Genomic DNA, 27457 nt, shown 5'->3' with positions numbered 1-27457 from the left:
CTGACCTCCTGTTCTGAGCTACAGTGACATAACAAGCTTCAGAGGCCTTCCTGCAACTGCCCAGCTGACCTGCAACTGTTGATTGTGGCCTCTATTGAGGTGAGTTCTTGAGCCCTAGAGGAGGCCCGTAGGACTGGGACCCTTGAAGTGGCATCCTGGGCTCCTCCTTCAAAAAAGGGCAATATCCTGAAGTTACGGTCTCTTCTGGACCGCGACTGAGCCCTGAACACGCCAAGATCTTGCCACCAGCACTCACCGCCAATACGCCATCAATTGAACCAGACTTTTTGCCCCAAAGTGTTAGCCAGCAACACAAGATCTGCACTTTATGCTACAGCATCGAGAACCCGAAGTGACTCCCACATGAATCTCCAGAAACTACTGTCAATGACAAAATCTCAATGCTACAGCAATGAACATCTTCGACGCCCGTTCTGCTACTCGTGCTACTGTGATTAGCATTCGCTACATTCTTCCTGCTCATCACGGCCTCCTCCACCGCGAACTGAACACTTTACGATAAACTTTCTAAAATAACGTTTTTAGCAAGACTTACCTGGTCCTTGTATCCAGCCCACACTCCATCGCAGTTGGCCTGAACTGGTGACTTTCACCCAGCTTCACACAACCAGATAACTGCGAGGGCATTTTGTGCTTTTAGGTGCTATACCTACCTTTAAATATTTATAATTGCATATCTCTAGTCCTACTGGTTTGAGTTTTCTAAATTGGAGTAGGATTTTTCTTGTGTTGTGTTTTAACTTAATTACTGTTTGAAGTGCTGCATAAATACTTTACACATTGCTTCTAAGTTAAGCCTGACTGCTTTAGTGCCAAACTACCAGACGGTTGAGCACAGGTTAATTTAGGGTATGCTTGTGTTTCACCCTGACCTGAATTGTGACTTCATGCTTTAGTAGGCTTTCACCTCTCCCCACCATCCAGTAACCAAGTTTCCTACAAATTGTAATATGGTTTCCATCGATTTTATCATTATGCCAATAAATGCTTATGAAACCTGAAAAATGCAACAACTTTTTGATCACAGATTGTTGGCCAGTATGCTGCTTAGCATGGGTCTAGGCCAGAGATTTGAAGCACTACCTAAAGTCTCTCTGCCACACCACCAGCTGAATTATATATTAGCCTTAGTGCCTCTCTGCATGTGGCAGATTTACGAGAATTATAGTATTTTACTTAAGCAAAAAAATCGTGGGCACCAAAAGATGAGATTTTCCAACAGTTATGCTGTTACGTTCTCTTTCCATAGCCGCTGCGCTCGTAGAGTTTTTTTTATTGAAAATACATTCGTACCAAGAGATGATTGTTTAAATGAGTGTGTGTTGTAATGTTATTACATACTTTTCATGGAATGTCATTTCCCCGGGTATTCCATTTGTTTCATGTTCTATTCACATTGTGTTTGTGCCTGCTGACTGGCAAAGGGGGCACCACATTTTTGAGCCCTGGCCTTGAAGAATAAAGGCCTTCATTTAATGCTTTGGTGTACAACCTCATCACATTATTTTGGCGATGATTTGCCAGTTGTGCAGGTGTCGTTGGGACTCTCAATAAGCGTAGATGCTGTCAACCCACGTTTCAAGTAAGGAATAAGGCTCGTGTTCAGGGAGTGTTTCTGGATTAATATGTGCCGACCACTACAGTGTTGCAGTTTTGTCTTATTCGTATGGTATTGAGACTGAGTTTGGGGCAGAGTCACAGCGGTGGCATTTCGATTTAAGGGTCGCCTACAGTTTATAGATTTATAGATCGATTATACTTGTCTAAATGTTGCTTAATTTCTTCATATACAGTGCCTACATGGGCCAGATTGGCCGCAGTTACTTTTTCGCATTTGCAATGATCTTTTGCAACACGCGTACTTTGGCCTTCAATTTGAAGGACCTACGAAGCGTGGCAGATGTGTCTTTGGTCATGTTCCACTTGCTTGGTAGTTGGACATTGTTTTAGGTAATTGCTATGATTTATATCACCACTTTTATATGCCACGTCCTTTTTTTAATCATCATCTTTAGTTTTCTTATGGATGCCATGTGTGTCTCTAACAATGAGAGGTTATGTTAATGTTACTCACATATGTAGTAGCTTGCGGCTCCACGCTTCCATTCTGTTTGGCATCCTCTTCATAAATCTTTCTTTGTATCCTTGTACATTTTCCAGTCATCATTTTGTCCACGGTATAGAAGGCAGCACATCGGTATGTTCACCGGTTGTGGTTTCAGGGTTTCATATTTATGGATTATCCAATATATTTGTTGAATTGTTCTTGTATGGTTGTTGTATGGTTTTGCAGACTTTAAAAAGTCCTGCGGACGAAACATGTGTTGGCTGCTTTTATGGTGAAAATGTCATTGCCATCCACAGAAGTTCATAGCAAATAAACAGAAGAATCTGACTTACCTGTCACTCATTCCTTTGACTTATCAAAGAATTCATGGAAACGACAGTAAAGTGTTTTCCCCTTGATAGAGCACGCAGGTCACCCGGCTATAAATTTACCATACTCACCTGGGCCCATAATCAATAACGCATTTTCCTAGTCAGGTAACCCATGCGCTGACTACCAGATAATTCATTCTACTAGATCCTATACCATTGACTTTCCAATCCTTGTCACTAGTACCTATAACTAATTGGATCAGGGAGTTAGCATAAAAGACAGTTCAATAAATAAATAACATTTGCACTCATATAATAACCACAGACTCGGGAAGTTTTAAACTCTTTATCTAAATTTCATCAAAGGTCATGATCCACAGATTGAAAGCAATAAGACTATCAATAATCAAAATCAGAAATAGTGTATAACTATGCAAAAGATATATTATGCCAATCATTTAGCAAAAGAATAACGGGAAAGTAAGAACAAGAAACAAGCTATTTAATTAAACAGACTTCGCACAATTTACTAAGGGTCGGAAAAAAGAAGGAACATACTAAATAACACAGTTTACGCAATTATCAAAAGGTGGGTAAAGAGAGGGAAAATAAGGTATAACGACTAAACCAGATTCACCATATAACTAAAGGGAAGGTAAAAATGGAACACACTATTAGATCAAATAACCAAGTTTGATTACTTTAATGGGAGGGTGAAGAAAAAGGAAACCTCTATGTAATTCATGAATAATGTTTAGCATTCAACTACAAGGAGAAAAAGGAACATATGCAATTAAACTTTAGCAAATTAGGGAGGGTAAAGAAAAGGACGCAAATTATACTGACAATTACCCACACAGATTTATATTTACCTAGAATGGTGTGAAGACCAACCCTGGCCACAGGTCAGTTGAAAGGACAGAAGAACCCCTTAGGTTACACTGCCAGTAGGCCAGCAGGTGCAGATCAGAATCAGGACAAGAAAAACCCAGATTTGGATCAGGACCGGACCACCAAAGGTTAAGACCAGCACCCGCAGTTCAGTTGCAACGCCTGCGCTACTCTCTCTCTGCAGCTAACAGTCGGAACCCTGATTGGGTCATCAAATTCACCGACAAAGTGCTTTGCCAGCACCTCAGCTTCCCAGAACCCCGATTGAGTCAGCGAATCTTCTGACAAAGTGCTTCGCAGCCCTCTGCTCTTAGTCACCTATTGAGTGCGTTGGGTCAGTGACAGGTCAGCTATTCGGACAAGTCGGACAAATTAACAGCTAAGCCTACTCTAGTTATACCATTTTCCAGGGCAGTGTACCACCCCCCAATGTTGCAAGTGTAAGGATCCCCAATTTCGATTGGACAGAAAAAGAGGACAGGTCATCACACCACCTAAATTCTGTTACTTCAGTGTTGAATATTAATTTTTCAATCCCGCCCCATCAATTTTACTTTCACATGACATATTCCTCCCACCTAACAATGGTTGTTCTATTGACAAATACATTGTATACAGTATAGTCTTCTTCTAGCAGGGTCAGAAGATTTCAATGATAGCAAGTTCAGTTCCTGGCCAGGCTGGGTCATGCGCAGAAGGACTTTCAAAATGTAGTAATAGCACCTCCCAGGCCCAAAGATTACGATACATAAAAAGTGGAAGAGAAACCATTTTAGAACACAGAATAAATGAATACACTGTATACCATGCTTTTCTACTCTATACCCATACTTTATAATAAACTATAGCATTAGGATTAGGCAGAACGAACAGCTTAGCAAAAGCAGCAGTGCAAGCTTCTCGCATGTGAGAACACAGAGCAGCCGTATTAGCACTAGGGCGCAGATGCAACAGATTCCCTCAAAAATAAACTACGTCATGTCCCGTGGGTATGACAGACGCATGCGCAATAGAAACATTTGCGTAGCAGCAGCCATATTAGATGCAAGCGTATTACAGTTAGTAAAACACATAAGCAAGCTTCACTCGGACACCCAATGTCGATGTAAAAGGTGCAAAATTAGTAAAACAAACATGTTGGTTACATAATTAGCGTTATCCGAGGTTCATGAATACGAGCAAGTCGCTTCTTGTGCGATTCCTTGCTCCATCACCTTCACACTGGTGACTTTGTTTTGGATTCATTTCTGTGTGTATGGGAAGGATTAAGTAAAATTGTGAAGTTTTAGGACTTTCCATCATCCATCTGTGAGGATAGGATAGATAGGCAAAAGTAGTTTATACATGAGACTTCCTTTTAGAGTGGCATTGTGGACCCTTGGTCAGACTTTCCTCCTATTGATTCTTATCCAGCCTGTTCTGGCCCCACACATTATTGTTTCTTCTTTTCTACCCATTACTTACACTTTGTCCTCTATTGAACCTTGCTTATCACACTGAAGAGTGAGTGAAAATAGGGTGACACACTGCATTCAATCAATTTGATACTCAATGAGGATCAGTAATCTGTAGCCAACTTTCAAGGGCATTTATTACAAATTTGTAATCCAAATCAAATAGATCACACTTGAGACTATGCTATAAAAGTAAAACACTGCAACAGGGAGACCAAGTCTCCTAAAGAAATTTAGACAAACTATTATTGAATTAAGGGCTATGCAAGCTAACAGCATCCGGGATCTGATGTTATGAAAACCATCTTAAATCCTTTTTTCTGTAAATTTTCATATTTAAATAGCACAAACTCGACCCGAAGGTATTGAAGCACTTTACATGAGCACGAGTTACACTACACAATGACACATTCTTTTTTTATTTTTGGTGTTTTTTTCTTAGGCACGGGGAGATTACAGTATTTACCCAGAATCACAGTATGTGGACGCACTCCCGAGGCTCGAACCTTGATTTCCAGCACCAAAGTCGGCAGCTCTAGCCATCAGACCACATCCTTTCCCCTACATTAGAGGTCTAACTATCCCAAGCTCATTTCAAAGCGAAAGAACAGTTTGGTTAGTTCAGGGAGTTCTCAAAATCAAAGAGTTCCATATTGGAAATTAAGGCAAAGCACAGCAGCTATAGAAAACAAGCACTGGCGTTGCCATTAGGTCTCGCAGTAGGAAAGTTGGAGCTATTGGTTTTGTAAATGACAAAGCCCTTTATGTTTTTAAAATGAAAACAAAAATAAAAGGCATTGCTATTTGCAATTGTAATAGCTCCAACTTTCCTACTGCAAGACCTATTGGCAACGCCAGTGCTTGTTTATGATCTTTGTATTCAAGCAATATGATTGACCCTGTCAGCCCGGAGGTGACAGTCTTCAACATAAATATATCGCTGGCATCTGCCAAAAGTCACTTCACTTAAATTCCTAATGTTCATCCCAACATTTAAAGAGAAAAGCCGTACCTCGAGTGGAATAAAGGCGCTGGCTGTATTTCGAGAGTATGAAAAGGCTTTCTGTATGTTAAACAGTCTTGTGGACATCTGGTATGATTGGTTTTAATCTGCTGACTAAAAAGTCAGGATTAAATTTTGCTTTACACCGCTTTGTACAGCAGTCAGTAAAGTGACAGAGCTGTCCTGAAACAATGACTTGACTTATTGCACCCAATATGGCATGCGGAAGCCCCGCCCCTTTTTCAGCACCACTTCTCCCCAAAGACAATGCAGCATCTGGTGGGCTTTGGCTGTATCCAAGATATTTCCCGTCAGCAATTTCACTCGGCCGACCGCCTTGGCGCTACCCTGGTGCTCCTGTTTGAGACAGGGTGTGCCAACCCCGGCAGCGAGAGGTCAAGGGGCCAAAGTGATTAATTTTTATGCGCCTGTTCCCTGTGTTTCTGCTCAGTCACGACTCCTCGCAGCTGAGTTAAAATGGCCTACGTGGCCGAACAGAGGGGCACACAAATGTTCTCCTAGGTTGAGACAGAATACTTCTGTCACTGGTCAATGCGAGAGGCACTTGGAGATTTGTGGCCTGTTGACTTTCAATCAAAGTGACAAATGAATTTAACATCACTTAAGGGTATGGAAGAGAGAAAGACAGTTTGGCAGCAGGGGCCCTGTCCCAAAACAACCCGCAGATGTTACTGCTGTGAATGGGCTGTATTAACTGGTGCAAAAGTCAAGTCAAGTCAAGTCAGAGAATTTATATAGCGCAGTACATACCCAGAGGGTCTCAAGGCGCTTGGGGAAGGGTGGGGGATTATTTGTCGAAAATCCAAGTTTTAAGCTGTTTTCTGAAGGATAGGTGGTTTTGAGTGAGGCGGAGGTGAATGGGAAGGGAGTTCCATGTTTTAGCTGCTAGGTAGGAGAAGGATCTTCCCCCCATGGTGGATTTGTTGATGCGAGGAATATCAGCGAGGGCTTGGTTGGAAGAACGGAACTGGCGGGATGGGGAGTAGAAGGATAGACGCGTGTTGAGGCATTCTGGTCCAAGTTCGTAAAGTGCTTTGTGTGCGTGGGTGAGGAGGCGGAACGTTATCCTCTTGTTGATAGGGAGCCAGTGGAGGTCTTTTAGGTGACCGGAAATGTGGTCTTTACGCGGTATGTCTAGTATGAGTCTGGCTGATGCGTTTTGGATGCGTTGGAGTTTTTTCTGAAGTTTCGCGGTGGTACCGGCGTATAGGGTGTTTCCGTAGTCCAGGATGACGCCCAGGTTCCGTGCGTGGTCAGTTGGGATGGGTGCTTTTCCTAGGGCAGCTGGCCACCAAGAGTCGTCCCAGGCGGAGGGAGAATTACCTAAGATGAGGACTTCTGTTTTGTCTGAGTTCAGTTTGAGACGGCTGAGCTTCATCCATTCGGCTACTTTTTTCATTCCTTTATGTAGGTTGGTTTTGGCGGTGTTTGGGTCTTTGGTGAGGGAGAGGATTAGTTGAGTGTCATCAGCGTAGGAGATGATGTTGAGGTTGTGTTGGCGTGCGATGGCCGCGAGGGGGATCATGTATACGTTGAAGAGGGTGGGGCTGAGTGAAGATCCTTGTGGTACGCCACAGATGACTTCGGTGGCCTCTGACTTGAACGGTGGGAGGCGGACTCTCTGGGTTCTTCCGGCAAGGAATGAGGTGATCCAATCCAGTGCTTTTCCTTGGATTCCGATGTTGTTGAGGCGTTGTAGAAGGGTGCTGTGGCAGACTGTGTCGAAGGCTGCGGAGAGGTCAAGGAGGATGAGGGCGACTGTGTCTCCATTGTCCAGTAGTGTTCGAATGTCGTCTGTTGCTGCGATGAGGGCGGTTTCAGTGCTGTGTTTGGTTCGGAAGCCGGACTGTGAAGAGTCGAGGGAGTTGTTTTTTTTGAGGAAGGCGGAGAGCTGGTTGTTGACAGCTTTCTCGATGACTTTGGCCGGGAATGGTAGGAGCGAAATGGGGCGGTAGTTTTTGAGTTCGGTGGGATCAGCTGTGGGTTTTTTCAGAAGGGCGCTGAGTTCGGCGTGTTTCCAGCTTTCCGGGAAGGTGGCGGATTTGAGGGAGCAGTTGATGACGTCTCGGAGATAGGGTGCTATGATGGAGTCTGCTTTGTTGAAGATGTGGTGAGGACATGGGTCTCTGGGGGATCCTGAGTGGATGGAGTTCATCAGGCGAATGGTTTCCTCGGTGGAGATTGGGTTCCAGTCAGTAAGGATGTTCAGGGGGGTTGAGGGTACGGCAGAGGGTTGGGTGGGTTGGTCTCCGGGTTGGTTGTCGAAGCTGTTGTGGATGTCTGCGATTTTGTCGTGGAAGAACGAAGCTAGGGAGTCGCAGAGGGTTTGAGAGGGAGTGATGTTGTTGGAGTTGGCAGTGGGGTTGGTAAATTCTTTGACTATGTTGAATAGTTCCTTGCTGTTGTGAGCGTTGTTGTCTAGTCGGTCTTTGAATGCGGCTTTCTTGGCAGTCCGGATCAGTTGGTGGTGTATGCGGGTGGCGTTTTTGAAGGCGTTCCTGGTGCTGGTGTTTGGGTCTTTTTTCCAGGCTTTCTCAAGGGAGCGGCAGAGTTTCTTGGATTTCTTAAGATCATCGTTGAACCAGGGGACGTTTTTGCTGCCTAGTTTAATTTGACGTTTTTTCAAAGGTGCTAGGGTGTCGGTGCTGTTGGTTAGCCATTGAGTGAGTTTAATGGCTGCTTGGTTGGCGTTCGATGAGAGGGCAGGGGGGTTTTGAAGAAGTGCTGAGGAGATCTGGTTGATGGTGATTTTGTTCCAGTTTCTTCGCAGAGAAGGTTGAGGATGACTATGGGTTGTGGTCTTTTTGTAGACAAAGTGGACGCAGCTGTGGTCTGTCCAATGGAGAACTGAAGTGTGACTGAAGGAGATGTGTTTGCTAGAGGTGAAGATAGGGTCGAGTGTGTGTCCTGCGTTGTGGGTGGGGGTGTTTACAAGTTGTTTGAGTCCCAGGTTGGCGAGATTGTCCAGAAGGGTGATGGAGTTGTTGTCGTTGTTCTTTTCTAGATGGAAATTGAGGTCTCCCAGTAGAATGTAGTCCTCGGAGGGGAGGGCGTGAGGGGTGATGAAGTCAGTGATGTCTTCACTGAATTGTGTGCGGGTCCTGGTGGCCTGTATAGGAGGGTGCCTCTGAGTGTGGTCTTGGGGTCGGTGTGGATCTGGAAGTGAAGGTGGTCGGCACTAGCGAGGTTGTCGTCTGAGCTGGTTGAGACACGGATGGTGTTCTTATGGACGATGGCGATGCCTCCCCCTTTTTGGATTGTGCGGTCTTTTCGGATTATCTTGTAGCCGTCCGGGATGGCTATGGTGATGTCCGGAGCTGAGGAGGCGTTCATCCAGGTTTCTGTCAGGAAGGCGACGTCTGGAGAGATGGTGTCTAGTAGATTCCAAAGGTCGATGGCGTGTCTGTGGACCGAACAGGTGTTGAGCAGGAAGCATTTTAGGTGGTTGGTGTCGGATCTCTGTTTGGTGGTAGTGGGTGTGGCGTGGGCCTTGGTGCTGTCATACTTGCAAGAGTTGCATGCGAAGGGTCCATGGGTGTGTCCAGGTGCGGCTCGGGCGCAGGTGGGGAGTCGCCCGGGGTTTAGTGCTGGGAGGGTGGTGGAGTCGTAAGTAATGCGGGAGGGGTGGGTGGGGCGAGGAACAGGGGATCTGGCGCTGGGCGCGGTATTGGCGCGGACGGGCGTAGACGGGCTTACCTTTGGCGCACCTTCGGCGCGGCCGCAGCGCGTGGACGCTGCGCGTTGGGACATCTGCCTTAAATGGATAGTGGTGGGGGCGGAGCATGGGAGGGTCAGCTGGGAGGCGGGATCCAGGTGGAGGGAGGGTCTAGGAGCACACACAAAATGGTAGCAACAACAACAATAAATGCAGTGATGCCGTGCGAGGTTGGGGCCCAAACCTGATTAAAATGGAGCGCTATGGGGATGAATGTAGGCAGTGGTGGCAGGAAGCGCTGTGTAGCAGAGAAGGCGCTACAATTAGGAATGCACCGAGCGGCAGTGAAATTGTTAGGGGAGATGCCCAGCAGTACCAGGTAGTTATGAACAGCAGAAAGTACCCAAAAGAATGTGCCATTTCCTTGAGGTTTTAAATGGGAGTCATTCTGGTAGTGCTCAGTGGGGTTTGTAATGTTATCTCATTGAGTACTTCTCTCTGACCTAGGTTCAGTGAAGCTTGTGTGAGAGAGCATTACAATACAATCTTTGCTCTGCTCACTACGTTATTTGCCCACTGAATGTTTTATTTTCTTTTTTTGTAAGGTATGTAACATTTCGTGGTTATGATCCGTGTTGCAGAAGTGGCATGGAGTTAAGGGTAGAAGGATTGTTCTGAGTACAGTCTTCGGTGTCAAGATGAGCTTAGATGTCTTGTAATAAGAAATAATCAGCACAGCACATTGTAATTCTATAAATGACACAGTTGTAGTAAGGCCTAAAAGCAAGCATTGTTAATTTTTTTTCTGTTAATTTATTGTTTCTACATTTCTTATCCGTCAATCTAAAAAAGTTGTTATAAGAAGAAAACCCTGGGATCAGTTTTATTTTCTGATTTGGAGTGCATGAATGCCTATGTTGACTTGTGGATGTACACCCAAAGTAGAAACAACCGAGTCAGTTAGAAATATCAACAAACCTACAGTGAAGGAACAGATCACTAGAACAGGAAACTGAAAGTACGGCCGGCCTGCAGCCGGCCATGATTCAATTAGGGGAGGAGAAGCCGCAGAGCGCACTCTGGGCGAAGCCCTCTGATGTGCTGTGCGGCCGTGAATGCTCTCAGGTTGAAAAGGAGGAGAAGCTGAGCAGTGCGTTTGAAAACCCTGGGATCAGTTTTATTTTCTGATTTGGAGTGCATGAATGCCTATGTTGACTTGTGGATGTACACCCAAAGTAGAAACAACCGAGTCAGTTAGAAATATCAACAAACCTACAGTGAAGGAACAGATCACTAGAACAGGAAACTGAAAGTACGGCCGGCCTGCGGCCGGTCATGATTCAATTAGGGGAGGAGTAGCCGCAGAGCGCACGCTGGGCGAAGCCCTTTGATGTGCTGTACGGCCGTGAATGCGCGTGCTTGTTTCGTCACGTGATTCACGTGAACTTAAACAAAACCGCACGAACGAAACCCTTGGTTTCACGAGTGTTTTGAGGACATGAATTCTCGCTACGCTCAATGCGCTTGCGAGCCTTGATAGGTCGCAAGACCTAAAAAACGAGCCTTAGAATCTCAGAAGTTCAGTCCGGAGTCTTTAGAGGGGGTCGGAAATAAGCATCAGTCAAGCTACACTTATGGCAAAGTTCAAAGGGTTCATTGAGGTCTAAACCTCTCAAATTCCAGGCAGTGGGCAATCGTGTAATGCTCTGCAAATGGATTAAAGGGAGTTCTGCATAGTGCTGCAGAAGGGGCTCAGCAAAGAAGTCCGCAAGAGTTCCGAGAAGAGATTCTGCAGTAATTCTGAAGGGGTCTCAAGGCAAATCCGAAGTCTGCCAAGGATACCTGTGAGTTATAATGCACAAGTCCAGAAGAGACACCCCTTTAGTTGCAACATTGCATAAATGGTCCATTGTCCATTCGTTTTTCACGTTGCGGGCTGCAACATTTTCAAGTTGCATCACACAATACCTGTTTGGGATCAGTTGTCCAATCATTGACATTTCAGTTCTCGTGTAACTTCAGTCAAGGTCTACTTCTGAGGCCATCTATCTATTTCTAATACAAGAAATGTATCTATTTTAAACTAGCAATGCATGAGAATACCTACAAGAAAGGTTGTGTGAGCAGAAACAGTGGACAATGATTTTATGAAAAGCAGCATGGTGAAATGCAGGTCTAAAGAGTAATTGTCAATTTAAGTATAAAATGAAGAGTGCACATTTAATATGCGTGTCTGCAACGTACACAAACTAATATAATTTCTCTCGTACTTTTAGTTCATATTGCAATAGCATAAAATAAAATGATCACATTTCTTAACAGTTAATATGACTAAGAAATACATTGAAAGTATCTGCATGTAACAAAAATGCATACAATGCATAATAATTTTCGTTTCCATCACAATCCTATTGTACTCATGTGAGAATGGTTAAGAGAAAATAATAAGGGCCCTGAAGGTTACACAGACAATATAGCACACGTTTAGAAATCATGGCCCATGTGTCAGTAATAAAGCACCTTAACGTGAAGAAATTATTTATTTCATTATACCAAATGATTATTTCTAAATAATCCATATCAAATGCATGTCTGTTCATTGAGGATGGTTCCTAAATTAAACATCAGAATCATTTATTTAGTAGAAGCATTCTGTAATAGTGTTGTCAGCATAAATTATTGTGTCACATAAGACTTTTTTTTGCAAGGTGCACGTTCTTTTCGAGTGTCGGATATCATTCTCGTTGTAGCGCTGTGTAAAGAGTGGGAAGTTTTGCGCTGCACCAATTCCATCACCTAGCACCTGGAGATTGCCGGTCTCTAGCTGCAAGCTGGCAAGCCCTCAATAATTATTCTAAAATGCTTCGAATAAAATGTTTGGCTTGGAACGTTGCTGGCTTGAATAGTAAAAGGAAAAGACGTTTAGTCCGGGAAGAAATAGCTCTGTATAAGCCCAATTTGGTTTTCCTGTCTGAGACACATGTTGCCTATGCTGATGGGGCTTGAGGTGATAATTTGTTCGAAATTCAATGCATCTATAAGGGGGGTTGCTATTTTAAAAGATAAACGGGTTAAGCTAGAAGTTGGGAAGAGTGTTTGTGATAAAAAAGGGAGGTGGGCTATCGCTCAATTAATGGTGGAAAAAATTAAATATGTTTTTTGTATAGTTTATGGGTCAAATTTTGATGATGCTTACATTTTTGACCAGTTGAATATGGAATTATTGCAGTGGGCAGGCGAATTAATCATCATGGGTGATTTTAACTGCATAATGGACTACAAGATTGATACTACAAGGGGCAATGTAAATTATAGAATGCGGAAAACACGAGCTGCTATTCTTGAAATAGGGCGCATTCATAACATCAAAGATGTCTGGCGAACTGCCTTCCCTACTACACCTGGGTTTACATATTACTCTGCCTCTCACAAGCTCTGCTCACGCATCGATATGGTCTGGACATCAGATAGAGTAATGAGAAATAGCACCATCGAACTTTGCCCCAGAATTAATTCCGATCATAACCCTATTTTATTTACTTTTGATACCGAAAAGAGCTATATAACACCCCGAACATTTTCATTTCCCAGGCACTTATTCACCAATATCTTATTTATTTCACAACTCAAGCTACATATTGCAGACTCTATCAAGATTAATCTTAACTCCACGACATGTTTAATGGTATGGGACTCTTGTAAGGCGAGTATTCGGGGCTTTACCCAGCAATTTTTATTTCATCAAAACTCCGAGCGGTTTAAAAAGGACAGAGCGTTGGTTAATGATATACTTTCTACTGAACTGTTACTAGCAGAGGCTCTTCGTCGACAAACCACGAATATAACAGAATTGGAACTACAATTAGGACAACTGAAATCTGCCCTAAAAACCATCTTCTGGGATGCAAGTAGCATTAAACTACACAAATTTCAAGTGACACAGTATGAGAGCGGCGATAAAGTCGGAAAGTTATTAGCCTATAAAATAGCTGATGAACGAGCTAATACTCTGATCAAGAATTTAAAGGGCCCTAATAATAATATAATTGATCAACCCAATCAAATTCCAGAACATTTCGCTGCATTCTATAAAAAACTATACACTCCAGAAAAACAACCGACAGAGGTGGATATTCAGAAATATTTGGACGATTTTCAGGAGAAACCTGACTCCCTTGAGTTGGAACAACTATCTAATCCTATTAGCCCATGTGAAATAAGAAAGGCCATCTCTTCCTTACCAGCTGGAAAGGCATGCGGAGAAGATACGATCCCACTAGAAATCTATAAGGGGTGTGTCGAGGAACTTATACCTCTTCTCTCCCAAGTTATTAATTATATTGGGGAAAACAAGGTAGCCCTGATCAATGCGGTTCGTACCGCCCCATCTCGCTAATTAACGCGGATGCTAAAATATTTGCTAAAGTGTTAGCCACTCGATTAGCCCCGATAATACCGAAAATAGTAAGCCCAAATCAACATGGGTTTGTAATTGGTAGGGATACCACCGCACATATCAATCTGGCTGTCACAGCCTTTGATATTGCTGAAAAGGAATCCACCCCACTCGGTATGATTATGCTCGACGCAGAAAAGGCTTTTGACCGAGTGGGGTGGGATTACCTGTGGCTAGTTATGACTGGTCTTGGTTTTGGGGGCACATTTCTGAACTGGATACAGTCATTGTATGATAATCCCATGGCTAGGATCAGCTATGCTGGTCTATTATCAGCTTCGCTTACTATTGCTCGGGGAACCCGCCAGGGATGCCCCCTATCACCTCTCTTATTTGCCTTATCAATAGAACCATTTCTTTACGCTTTACGAATACAACCACTTATTATCCCTTTTAAGTTCTGTCCTCACTTATTGAATCTTACAGCTTACGCTGACGACGACGCCATATATTCAACGGATATCGGTGAGGCGATGCAGGGCATCATACTAGAAGCCAATAGATTTGGGGACGTCTCTGGCTATAAATTAAATCTAAACAAAACCCAAATAATTTCTAATTACAAACCAGAAGGACTAACTATTGGACTGTGTTCGGCAGCTACTTACTTAGGGGTTAAACTATCTGCAAATATCAAGGATCTAATTAAACTAAATTACGATGACCTAGTTAAAAATACTATAATTTTGCTAAAAAAATGGCATAAACTTTCTTTAAATATCATTGGCAGAATCAACTTGATTCGTATGATAATTCTACCTAAATTTCTGTACTTTTTTCGTTCTATTCCCTTGGCATTATGCAATTCCTTTTTTAAAAAATTAGACGGGGTATTCAGTAGTTTCATTTGGGGATATCGCAAAGCACGCAGATTGATGACACTATTAAAAGGCGCTATCGATATGGGAGGGTTGAACTTCCCGGACTTTAAGTTGTACTTCTGGGCAGCATTCTTTGGACGCTTACGATACTTAATTAACTCTGAAGGTACAGAAAAGCAACCTTATTTCCTTACATTTATGTTTAATCTAAATGCAAAAATGTTCTTATGGAGAATTAATGACCCCAACTATTACAAAAGAGTTCGTTTTAAGATAGCGAGGGATCTAGTTAAAATTTGGCGTAATATCCAGGCCTTCTGTAACGTGAATTTTTTCCATCCTAATTTGATTTTGTGGGGAAACCCCGGCTTACCGGGAATATTTAACGATGGATTAACTAACATATGGGGAACACATGGAATAAAAAAGTTAGGGGATTTGTACGGAGCACAAGGGCTCCTAAGTTTTGAAACACTTAAAATACTATATAATATCCCTGACTCTACGAAGTTCAAGTACCTGCAGCTATTTGACTTTTTTTCTCGAAAAATGAAACTAAAGAATATTTCCGATTCAAGCATATGGGATAATTTCTATTCACAGGAAACTAAATCATTAATTAGTAGTTGTTATAAATCTCTCAACACTTATAGAAACATAGACTGCAATATAATATCAGAGAAGTGGAGCAGGATGTTAGGGACCAATATTACTCCGGCTGTAATAAGCTCATCTCTACGTAATATCAATAATTTGGTCTCATCGTCAAGTTTAAAATTGCTGCAATTCAAAATAACCTGTATGCTTTACCACACCCCAGAAAGAATAACCAAATGGGCCTCGAATAGCATATATAGTGAACGAACTAAGTGCCCCAAATGTGCGTTGGTTGCAGCAGATTTGGTGCACATATTTTACACCTGCCCTAAACTTTTGGACATCTTTTCAGACTATAATAACACTGAAATTAGGGAATATACCCCCCTTAAATTCTGCGCTAGTTATGTTAGACACTAATGGTAGGAATATCCAACACAAATCCTTATTTACTATTATGGTAACTTGTGCTTGACTTATAATTGCTCGCGCTTGGATCTCCCCTAAACCCACACATATAACGGAATGGTGGTCTCTCCTTAATGAAATTCATAGTATGGAATTAGCGCTGGCCAGGCTTAGGGGTACTAAATCTCTAGCTAAATTCAATAAGATCTGGAGGTCTCTCATATTTTAGTTTAAAAAAAAATCATGTTTAATTTAGATCATTACTGTCTTCTGTTTTATATGTGTCAAGATACATGTATATATTTTGTTTGGATTTAACAAGATATTTGTCAAATGATCTAATGCCAACCTAACGTTAACCTTGTAGACGTCTAGATTATTTCTTTTAATTTGACTCATTTTTGTATACTGTTGATTCTTGTGTTGCTAATAAAAAAAAAATAATAATAAAAAAAAATAATCCATATCAAATGCATGTCTGTTCATTGAGGATGGTTCCTAAATTAAACATCAGAATCATTTCTTTAGTAGAAGCATTCTGTAATAGTGTTGTCAGCATAACTTATTGTGTCACATAAGACTTTTGTGCAAGGTGCACGTTCTTTTCGAGTGTCGGATATCATTCTCGTTGTAGCGCTGTGTAAAGAGTGGGAAGTTTTGCGCTGCACCAATTCCATCACCTAGCACCTGGAGATTGCCGGTCTCTAGCTGCAAGCTGGCAAGCCCTCAATAATTAGGTCTTTACTATTGAAGTGTTTTTTATTTAACATGGTCCTTTCTTCTCATTTCTAAGCTGCAGTAGGTGGAAGGAGGGATAATTCAATTCGTTGAAGCCCACGTCGGTGTGAATGTGTAAGCAATCTAAAGCCCAAGATTGTTTAAACACTCAAAACACACAATCAAAATGAGGTTCAAGATTCCCATCCTACTGGAACTGTGCTTCCTGATGCCAAAAAATCTGTCCCAATACAAAGATTCAGTGCCCATTTAGCAGTGCCAACAAGTGTTCAGCATTCAGTGAATTGGGTGTGTTGGAAACAGTTCAAAGGGAGATCATCTTTAACTGCTTTTCAAAACTCATGTGCAAACAGGAGGCCTGGAAGAACCAGAAAGGCTATGGGAGATGATAAGTGACCTGGATATCCATAAGGGTCTACTGTCCATAATGCAAGGGCTACACAGCCAGAATTACGCCCAGGTTATTCTGGACACTGAGGGAACATTGTCACAGAAGATATTGATTGTAAAAGGGTTGTGTCTTGGCCCCGTTGCTTTACTCCTTATTTATAGGAGATTTACCAGCCTTTCTGAGAACGGTGCAGGGTGCCACCCCAAAAATAGATGGGAAACATATTGCATGCTTACTCTATGGGGACGACTTGGTGACTATGGACTAAACAGAGATAGGTCTGCAAGGAAAGCTCAAAGTGTTTGGTGAATACTGTATTTGTAAGAAGTTTACAGTAAACTTGGTAAAAAACTAACATTCAGAGTTTTAGCACAAAGAGGAAGATTTTCAGCTGGCTTCTAAGCTCCATAAAACTGGAGGTAGTTAAGGAGTACAAATACCTACGAATCTGGTTTGAGAAATCTATTAAGTGGAGAAAACACCTGGATGCATTGAGAATTCGGGCCCTCTCCTTGGTTAGTTGCCTGAAAAAATGTAATAACACCTATGGAGAAATGACGAATAGACCAGGTCTGAAAGCTTACATGGCTATGGTACCTCCTCAGTTGTTATATGGTGCTGAATTGCTATTTTTAAGTGGTAAGAGTAAGGTGGATGCTGAAGAAGGGAAAATGCATAAAAAAATAGTTGACCGCACCCATGATCCAGGCAATAAGATCAGAAACCGCAATGGTATCATGGGAGAAAATGACAAGTATGGCACTAATAAGATACTGGCAACGTCTGGGCTGTGAAGAAGATCAAAAAGTATCTTATTGGTATACATTTGAAATCCTTCAGGGTGAAAGGAAGTCGGCAAAGGGAGTCAGAGAAAGGGTTGCTATGGCATGTAGGAAATTGAAGGTTGACGTGTGCCAGCAGAATTTTCATCCTACCATAAACAAGAAGGAACTTAGGATATTAGGGAAAGAAATATCATGGGACCAGGATAGACAATACTTGGAAAGGAAAAGATCTGTATGCTTTATGATTAAGTCATGGCAAAACGGTCAACATTTCCTATATATGGATATACTTCCCAATCGGTTTAGGAAAGAACTGTTAAAGATAAGGATTGGAATCAATCCATGTTACGTGAATGATACGATTAAAAGGGCCATGACAGACCACAAAGGGAAATTTACCTGTAACCTAGCCACAAAATGCAATATTTTGCACATTTTACTAGATTGTCTAAAAGTTCCTGATGCATGAATACTGTGTCTACGGCCAATCTTCCTAAAATATGAGGTTAGGAATCATGTGCAGGTACCAGACTTGATAACTGAAATGCACTCACTAGATGTAGCTTGTCAAATAGGGAAGTTTATGCTTGAGGTTAAAACCGTTTTTAAAAATGAGTAGAGCTGATGTTTTATCACTGGTATTGATTTGAATAAATGTACATCAGTTTTTATAAATGGTACTTGGAATTTAAATCATTGCTATATAGATTATATTCTTAGAAGATCTTTTAATGGAATCTGAGTTTTTAACGGTTGTTATATAGTTTACTGCTTGAGATGGTTTTTAAATGGAAGATTGTTATGTTTGTATATGTTTAAGGACCTAAGGTCTAAATAAACAATCTTTTTGACTGACTTACTGACTGACTGACTGAGGAAGGCCAGCATTACTGGTGTTGGACATATCATAATGGGGTGGACTCCTGCAGCATCTTACTTTAGGGCACAATATCTTGTGAAGTGATGGTTGCAGTCAAACCTTTTAGGTAGTAGGCACATTCAGGACCTGTCATACTGACTTCAGTCACCGTAACCCTACGTTGTAGAACTAAGGTTATAACTGTTCAGAATTCAAGGTGACCATCCTTGGCTAATCGGTTCACCATCTTCAGAAGATCAGCGCTCTGCTGCCTTTTGCTTGGGTTCCTGCTATGAAAATACCACATGCCTACCTTGAAGCAGAGGACAAAAAGTAAGAAACAAAAAATTAAAGAAGAAACATGTTCCCAGGGGCAATATATGCTCCTGGATTAGTAGTGAGTTATACAGGCAGGGTCAAGACAATCTTTAGTCATGACACTTGGGAAGGACCTTTTGCCACCTGAATAGCAGATGTCTTTCAATTGATTGGTTCTGGATAGCGTATTGCAAGACCCTTATGGTTTTTGAATGACTCACTGCCACCCTGTTATGTTATGTTAAGTAATTTATAAAGCAGCAGGTTAGTTCAAACTGAAGTGTCCTCATGCTAAGAATTCATTCTCAGGTTTGCAGACATCCAAGACACCTAGCCATTACGACTGTCTGAATAACCAAGTTCTGCATTTCTTACAGAAATACAGTTCAGACTTTTCCTGTCTAAGTGCCAGAGGCAGGATGTTCCACATTTTGTAGATTAACAGGCTAAAATAGCAGCCTCCCATGGGTGCTTTATTTACAGTAGGGATTGCGGCTAAAGAAGTTCCTGCAGACCTAAGACTTTTGCCGGGTACGTACAGTTTGACAAGAGGGTGCAGATAACCATATCCTTTTCCATTCATAATGCAGTGCAGAAGCACATAGCTTTAAAAGACACTCTCTTACCCACAGGCAGCCATTGCGGTATGAGAAGAGCTCGAGCCGAAGCTGAGCACCTAAGGAGGATAAGGATCAGCCAAGCTGCCGCATTCTGTACTTTCTGTAGTCTCACCAGTCTAGATTGTGTGACTCCCAGGTATAGCACATTGCAGTTATTCAGCCTGGACATTACCAATACCTGGACTGCAGACGTTCTTGCGGCCTCTGGAAGGAGTCCCAGGATCTTTTTCAGGGTCTTCCGAATTCCAAAACATTTCCCTGTTAGCTTAGTAATCTGACTGTCAAATAGGAGTCCAGCATCAAACAAGATGCTGAGGTTGTTAACTTACAGCTTAGGGTCAGTTAGTGGCCCTAGTGAATCCAGCCACAAAGAATGGGGCCAGATAGATGGCTGCTTCCCCAAGCTTGAGACACACACGCAGCCAGTTTAGACAGACTGATGTCATCTAGGGAGCTCAAGTAAAGATTGAACAAGGTAGGGCTTGAGCCCTGCGGCACCACCTGCTGCAGTGTATAAGTAAAGTCATTCATAAGTGCACCTTAGTCTTTGTTGTCTACATTGTAGGTGAGACCTGCCAGCTATACCAATTGGGGTTTTTCCCGTTTCCAGAGAGAGTTCCGCGCAGAACAAAAGGTGGAAGTCCTGGATGATCCTAGTGAAAAGGAGAGGGATAGGTCTAACACTTCAGACAAGGATAGTTTATCTTCAAGCAGAACTATCACACCAGCAAACACCTTATTGCCATCTGTTCTTTGTTCCCAAGCAGAGCTCGGTTTAACAGGACATAAATGTGTATTCTCTGAATTTACCTTAAGGGTTACAGCGCTGCGGAATGGGATCTACCGGAAGGATGTCATGTCTGCAAGTATGAGTTAAAAGTTTAATGGGTCTCCATTTCATGCAGCAGTCAACAAGTCCTTAGGAAAGAACACTATTCACACCCCACTGTTTAATGTGAGAAGATACATGCAACACAGAAGTACATATAAGTAAAGAACACAGTTATAGAGAACTGCCGTGATTTTACCTGAGGGGACTGGAAGGCTCCTCTCCCAGGGGTTAGTCACAAGCACTGGCAAAGTCACTAGGTCTCTTCTTTGGGACCTATTGACTTTGCATATAGTTTTGCCATGCTGCACAGCATCTGTAATACACAGGGGAAAAAAAGGATACGCTGCTGGCTGCATCATTTTGTAGGCACGATCACCAAGCATGCATGTGTCTACAAAATTACAGAACCTTTTTTTTTTCTTTTTGTTTACTGATCCGAGTTAGGGAAAGACAATCCAGATTGTGCAGCAACCCGGAGAACGGAATTACGAAGGTGGGGAAGCAGCAGGAGCAGTGGTGGATGGTTTTTGAAGATGGTGGGGGGGCAGGACGCAGGGGTAAATACACACTTGCCTGCCCACCGCTGCCGCCTCCTCTCGGTCCTCTTCCCCGCTTCCAGGGCAGGTAGCAGGATGCACACGGCTCCAAGCCTCCCAATAGTCAATCAAAATGTTAACCAACAACTTTCTATCTTTATTGAGGTTAAGGAGCTTCTCCTCAGAACACAATCGAGCTTCCACCCCCTCCATAGCATAGAGTCTGTATTATTGCTTGCCTATGAGTCCATCCGCCAAATTCTTGGCAGTGATGACATTGACATTACAGCGCTGCTGTTGCTGGACCTCAGCGCGGCATTCAACACCGTATCACATGGCCTTTTACTTAAATGACTGTGGAGCTGCGGTGTCAGTCAAAATGCCTTGCAGTTGTTTCCTTCTTTTCAGCAGATCCGCAACTTTCAGGTGTCACAAAAACCTTTTCACTCTCAGGTTTTTCTGATACATCAGGGGGTGCCTTATGGCTGTTCTCTGATCCCTACTTTATTTATCTGTTTATGTATCCCATGGCAGATATCATCAAGAATTACGGTTTTAACATAATATCGTACGCAGATGATACTCAGCTGATCATCACCCTCTCACAGAATGTAGTCAACATAGCTGCTTCACTGAGAGTGGTTAGTGGGTCACCCCCCACACCGCACGACTCCCCTGAGTGCCCGAGTGCTGCCGAGGTTCGCCGCTGGTGTGCCCCTGGCACTGCCTACCTTTTCTTTTGCTGTGCTTTTGTCCCTGTAGCTTCTTATTGTTTTTTTATATTTATTAGGCGCTCCTTTTGCGCCCCTGCCCTCTGTGCCCCCCGCTCCAGGCCGCTGCTCCCCCACGGCCCCACCCCCTTTTTTCCTTTCTGTATCCCCTGCCCTCACCCATTGGCCGCCCTGCTCCCGCCTCCAAGCTGCCCCTCCCTCCGACTTGGCCTCTTATGGAGGCAGCACGGTGAAGGTGAGTGTGACCTGACCCCAGGTCACGCCACACGACTCCCCTGAGTGCCCGAGTGCTGCCGAGGTTCGCCGCTGGTGTGCCCCTGGCACTGCCTACCTTTTTCTTTTGCTGTGCTTTTGTCCCTGTAGCTTGTTATTGTTTACTGTATTTTTTAGGCGCTCCTTTTGCGCCCCTGCCCTCTGTGGCCCCCCCACTCCCCGCTTCCTGCCGCTGCTCCCCCGCGGCCCGCCCCCTTTTTTCCGTTCTGTATCCCCTGCCCTCGCCCATTGGCTGCCCCGCTCCTGCCTCCCAGCTGGCCCTCCCTCCCACTTGCCTTTTATGGAGGCCGCGCGGCGAAGGTGAGTGTGACCTGACCCCAGGTCACCCCACACACCGCATGACTCCCCTGAGTGCCCGAGTGCTGCCGAGGTTCGCAGCTGGTGTGCCCCTGGCACTGCCTACCTTTTCTTTTGCTGTGCTTTTATCCCGGTTGCTTGTTATTGTTTACTGTATTTTTTAGGTGCTCCTTTTGCGCCCCTGCCCTCTGTGCCCCCCCGCTCCCCACGTCCCCGCCCCCCTTTTTTCCTTTCTGTATCCCCTGCCCTCGCCCATTGGCCGCCCCGCTCCCGCCTCCCAGCTGCCCTTCCCTCCCACTTCGCCTCTTATGGAGACTGCGCAGCAGCAGCGCACCAAAGGCAAGCCCGTCTGCGCCCGTCCGCGCCTGGACCGCACCCAGCACCAGAACCCCTGGACCCCGCGCCCCCCGCAATGCCGGGCTGCACTACGACTCCAGCACTCTCCATGCACTCAACACCGAACGAGACCACCCCTGCTACCAGGCCACCCCGAAGTGTACCCAAGGGCCCTTCCCCTGCCGGAACTGCAGATTCACCAGCATCCAGCCCACCAAACCACCAACCAGAGAACGCAACCACCTCCGCTGCATCCTCCTCAACACTCGCTCCGCTCGCAAACATGCCATTGAACTCTGGGACCTCCTAGACTCTACTGCCCCCGACGTCGCCTTCCTGACGGAGACCTGGCTGAACGCCGCCTCAGCACCAGAGATCGCCATAGCCATCCCACAGGGCTACAAGATCTCCCGCAGAGACCGCACCAACGGAGTGGGAGGGGGAATCGCCATCATCCACAAAGACACCATCAGAATTTCGACCAACACCGACGACACCCTCACCTCCGCCGAGCACATGCACCAGATCCAAACCGACCCCAACACCACCCTCAGATGAACACTCATCTACAGACCTCCCGGACCACGACCACAGTTCAGCGACACCTTAGCCGACCTCATCAGCACCCACGCCCTCGCCTCCACGACTACATCCTCCTCGGGGACCTGAACTTCCACCTCGAGAACAACAATGATGCCAACTCCACCGCCCTGATCGCCAACCTCGGACTCCAACAGCTCGTGACGACACCCACCCATGCCGCTGGACACACGCTGGACCCCATCTTCTCCACCAGCCCCATGTCTCCTTCAACCACACCACCAAACCCCACTGGACCGACCACAGATGCGTCCACTTCACCTTCAGGAAACCCGCCACACACCACCGCATCCAACAGTTGCCACGCCGGTGCTGGGGCAAGGTCACCAAGGACCAACTGACTTCCACCCTCGCCCTGAGACCACCCGCCGACCCCACGGACCCAGAAACCGTCACGACCAACCTCAAACAGTGGATCAACAACTGCGCCGACACCCTCGCCCCTCTCAAGACCTCCACAACCAACCACACCAACAAGAAAGCCGCCTGGTTCACCGAAGACCTCCGGATCTCCAAGCAAACCTGTCGGAAGCTGGAGAAGAAATAGCTCCACAACCAAATACCTGACAGCCACACAGCCCACAAGAGCGCCACCCGCAGACACCACCAACTCATTAGGGCCGCCAAGAGGACCGCCTTCAAGGACCGCTTAGACAACAACGCACACAACACCAAAGAGCTCTTCAGGCTCGTGAAAGAACTCTCCAACCCCAGCTCCAAAACCAACGACATACCACCATCACAAGACCTGTGCGACTCCCTGGCCACCTTCTTTCACCGAAAGATCACCGACATCCACGACAGCTTCAACTCTGACACCCCCGCACCCACCACTGAGTCCACCACCCCTGCGACCACCACCCGCACCAGCCGCCTGACCACCAGGTCAAACGTCAGCGATGAAGACACCATCAAAACCATGAACTCCATCCACTCCGGATCCCCATCTGACCCCTGCACTCACCACGTCTTCAACAAAGCCAGCACAACCATCCGGGTTTCGCAGCAACCACAGCACCAAGACCGCCCTCATCGCCGCCACCCACGACATCAGGATCCTGATGGACAAAGGAGAAACAGCCGCCCTCATCCTCCTGGACCTATCAGCAGCCTTTGACACAGTCTGCCACTGCACCCTATCAGCACGCCTCCATGATGCCGGAATTCAAGAGAAGGCACTGGCCTGGACCACATCCTTCCTCTCCGGCAGAACCCAGATCGTCCGCCTCCCACCCTTCCGCTCGAAATCCACTGAGATCATCTGCAGCGTCCCACAAGGATCCTCCCTCAGCCTGACGCTGTTCAATATCTACATGGCACCGCTCGCCCACGTCGCACGACAACATAACCTCAACATCATCTCCTACGCTGACGACACCCAGCTGATCATATCCCTCACCGAAGACTCCCACATCGCCAAAACCAACCTCCACAGAGGAATAAAGACCGTAGCCAACTGGATGAAGGACAGCAGACTGAAGCTGAACTCGGACAAGACGGAGGTCCTCATTCTTGGACCCACCCCATCAGCCTGGGACGACTCTTGGTGGCCCACATCACTAGGCACAGCCACAGACCACGCACGCAACCTGGGGGTCATCCTCGACTCAACCCTCTCCATGACCAGGCAAGTCAACGCCGTCTCCGCATCCTGCTTCAACACCCTACGCATGCTCCGCAGGATCTTTAAATGGATCCCTCCCGACACGAGAAAAACCCCCACCCAGGCCCTCATCACCAGCAGACTAGACTACGGGAACGCCCTCTACTCGGGAACAACAACCAAGCTCCTGAGATGACTACAAAGAATCCAGAACACCTCGGCACGACTGATCCTCAACGTCCCCCGACGCAGCCACATCACACCCCACCTGAGAGGCCTGCACTGGCTCCCCGTCAACAAGAGGATCACCTTCAAACTCCTCATCCACGCACACAAAGCCCTACACAACACCGGACCTACATATCTCAACAACCGACTCAGCTTCCACACCCCCACCCAAAACCTCCGCTCAGCCAACCTTGCTCTCGCCACAGTTTCTCGTATCCGGAAAACCACTGACGGCGGCAGATCCTTCTCCTACGTCGCCGCCAAGACCTGGAACGCTCTCCCCACCAGCCTATGACAGACTCGGGACCTGCTGGCCTTCAGAAAACTCCTCAAGACCTGGCTCTTCGTTCAGTAGCAGCCCCCCTCCCCCAGCGCCTTGAGACCCTCACGGGTATGTAGCGCACTTTATAAATGCAGTGATTGATTGATTGATTGATTGGGTGGATTACAGTTGTCTCAAACTAAATGCTGGGAAAACAGAGGTACTTATCCTAGGCAAGCAGCCTTAGATTTGGTCCTCTGCCTGATATATTTGCTCGGACCTTTGCCTGCCCCAAAGCCTATGGTTAAGCACTTGGGCATATGGTTCGATGCAAAGCTTACCTTTGATAGCCATATAACGGCTTTGGCGGCAAGTGCTTTGAGATTTTAAAAACTGTTTAAAAAATCCTCATCCTTCTTCCCGGATATGCCAGGAAAACAGTGGTATAGGCCCTGGTCACCTACTGGCTGGACTACTGCAATGCTTTGTACTTGGGAGTCTCACAATCTCAGCTGATGAGACTTCAGCATCTGCAGAATGTGGCAGCCCATCTGCTCCTGAACCTTCATAGAGGGGCTTCCATGGGATCTGCGCTCTCAAAAATATATTGGCTACTCCTGAAGAAGAGACTATTTTTTAAAGCCCTGTGCGATTGCTACAGGATCTTTATGAACAAGGGTCCTTGCTACTTGCGCCTTTCATTAAGCTTTACTCTCCTACAAGGAATCATAGATTTGCTGGGGCCTTGAGGGCTTGCATCCCCACTGTAAAGTGAGCTTGTTTGTGTCAAATAAGACTGGCAAAAACTGAATCCTTGTTCTACAAAAACTTAAAAACTTGGCTGTTCAGGTCGACCTGTTTGTCTTGTTCATTAGCTGCTGTATCTTTCGCTCTCTGGGAGCTAGCCCTCAATGCTGGGGCACTTTAGTAGAAGTAACTTTGCGCTTTACAAATGTATTTATTATATTATTAAGATCATCCACAATGCAAAAAAAGTTGCAAAAGGAACAGAGATGCACTATTTGAAATGGTTACAAAATCTCTCAATGAGTGAATGATTTGCGTAGCCACCCATCCTCCCAAGTAGAATGATATGAAAACGATGATAAATAAAAAATGTCAGATACTGAACATCGAGAATCCTAATTTGGAAAAACCACAATTTGCCTTTACTTGTTCCAGCAATCGCCGAGACGTATTGATCCATACAGGACCAAAAATGAAATGCTAAACAGCAACAGTCAACACCCTGTGGGGTCTTCCAAAAATGTAAGTACATTACCTGTGTGGTGATTGCAACATCTGTCACCTGACTGACCCTACTAAAGGTCTTGGTCTATCCCACAAGTGGCCTCGACGGAGCCACAAGCAACTGTGAACACCTAAGACAATATCTGTGCAAGTTGAAATATATAGGCATGACCACGAGACAAATCAAAATTAGGATAAATGAACATCGAATCATCGAATCATGATTAGATGCCAAAGAACAGCTACAAAACGAACTAATCATTACATAGAGAAAAGGCATACCCACAACAACATGACATCCTGGAGAAAATACATATTGACCAAACTTATAAGTAAGATGATTGAAAAAGGAACAACACTGGGACTTCAAATTGCACACGGATGTGGATGGATTAAGTGATTAAATACCTTGGGACATACTGTCTTCAGAATATCCTTCTGTTTTTGGACCTAACAAATTACCACCTTTTGAAGTAATGTATATGATCACAATGAGCTACAAAAATGTAACACAAAAATATATTTATACAACACATAGGACTTTTAATCTTACAGACATGGGGTACAAAACACAGTAGAAAAACTTTCAACTGAAACATTTGTACTGGTTCTGGTTACATTATGTCTTACTACCACCAGAGTAGACAGGACCCACTTTAAAATTAGGTTTCTGAGTTTTTTTTCTCCAATAAAATGTTCTACCCCTTTTTTTTGTTTGTACCCATATTTTCAGTCCAACCTGTTAGCTTGGTAGCGACACTGTCTAGAATACAGATCCACAAGGATGAATATTATGCATTTTAAGATGACACTAAAGAAAGATAACTTGCAGTATTAACTTAGACATGATCTTCTATCTGTTGCTTATGATTGCACAAATGACTTTTTTTCCTACTAACCTGTCCGCCTCCTAACTTCAATATATTCTGGAAACACTGAAGGCATATTTACAAGCCCCTATCACCACTTGTCGTGTCTTAACACTGCCTTGTAAATAAGGCACCCTTTCACGCTATGCTTAGTGTGAAAGGAGTGGGCAGTGAGTATTGCGGTGGGCATTCCAGGGAATTAAGTTGGCGAAACGAGGAGAA

At 44.7% G+C, this 27457-nt stretch overlaps 1 protein-coding gene across 2 annotated transcripts in view; it reads left to right on the top strand.

The window, feature by feature from the left end:
- LOC147730801 (E3 ubiquitin-protein ligase TRIM56-like) overlaps positions 1-27457 on the top strand; it is an 86268-nt gene that overhangs the window by 14130 nt on the left and 44681 nt on the right. The window contains exon 1 of one of the 2 annotated variants that reach the window (XM_086955623.1): positions 26348-26384. The exons of the other annotated variant lie outside the window; for it this stretch is intronic. The gene's annotated coding sequence lies outside the window, so the exon portion shown is untranslated. Of the gene's footprint in view, positions 1-26347; positions 26385-27457 lie in introns of those variants that run through there. 2 annotated transcript variants of the gene reach the window in all.

The sequence above is a fragment of the Lissotriton vulgaris genome, chromosome 2_1 (assembly GCF_964263255.1).
Source record: "Lissotriton vulgaris chromosome 2_1, aLisVul1.2, whole genome shotgun sequence".
Classification (NCBI taxonomy): Eukaryota; Metazoa; Chordata; class Amphibia; order Caudata; family Salamandridae; genus Lissotriton; species Lissotriton vulgaris.
Note: the sequence above shows the minus strand (reverse complement) of the source record. Positions and strands in the feature narration are given on the sequence as shown.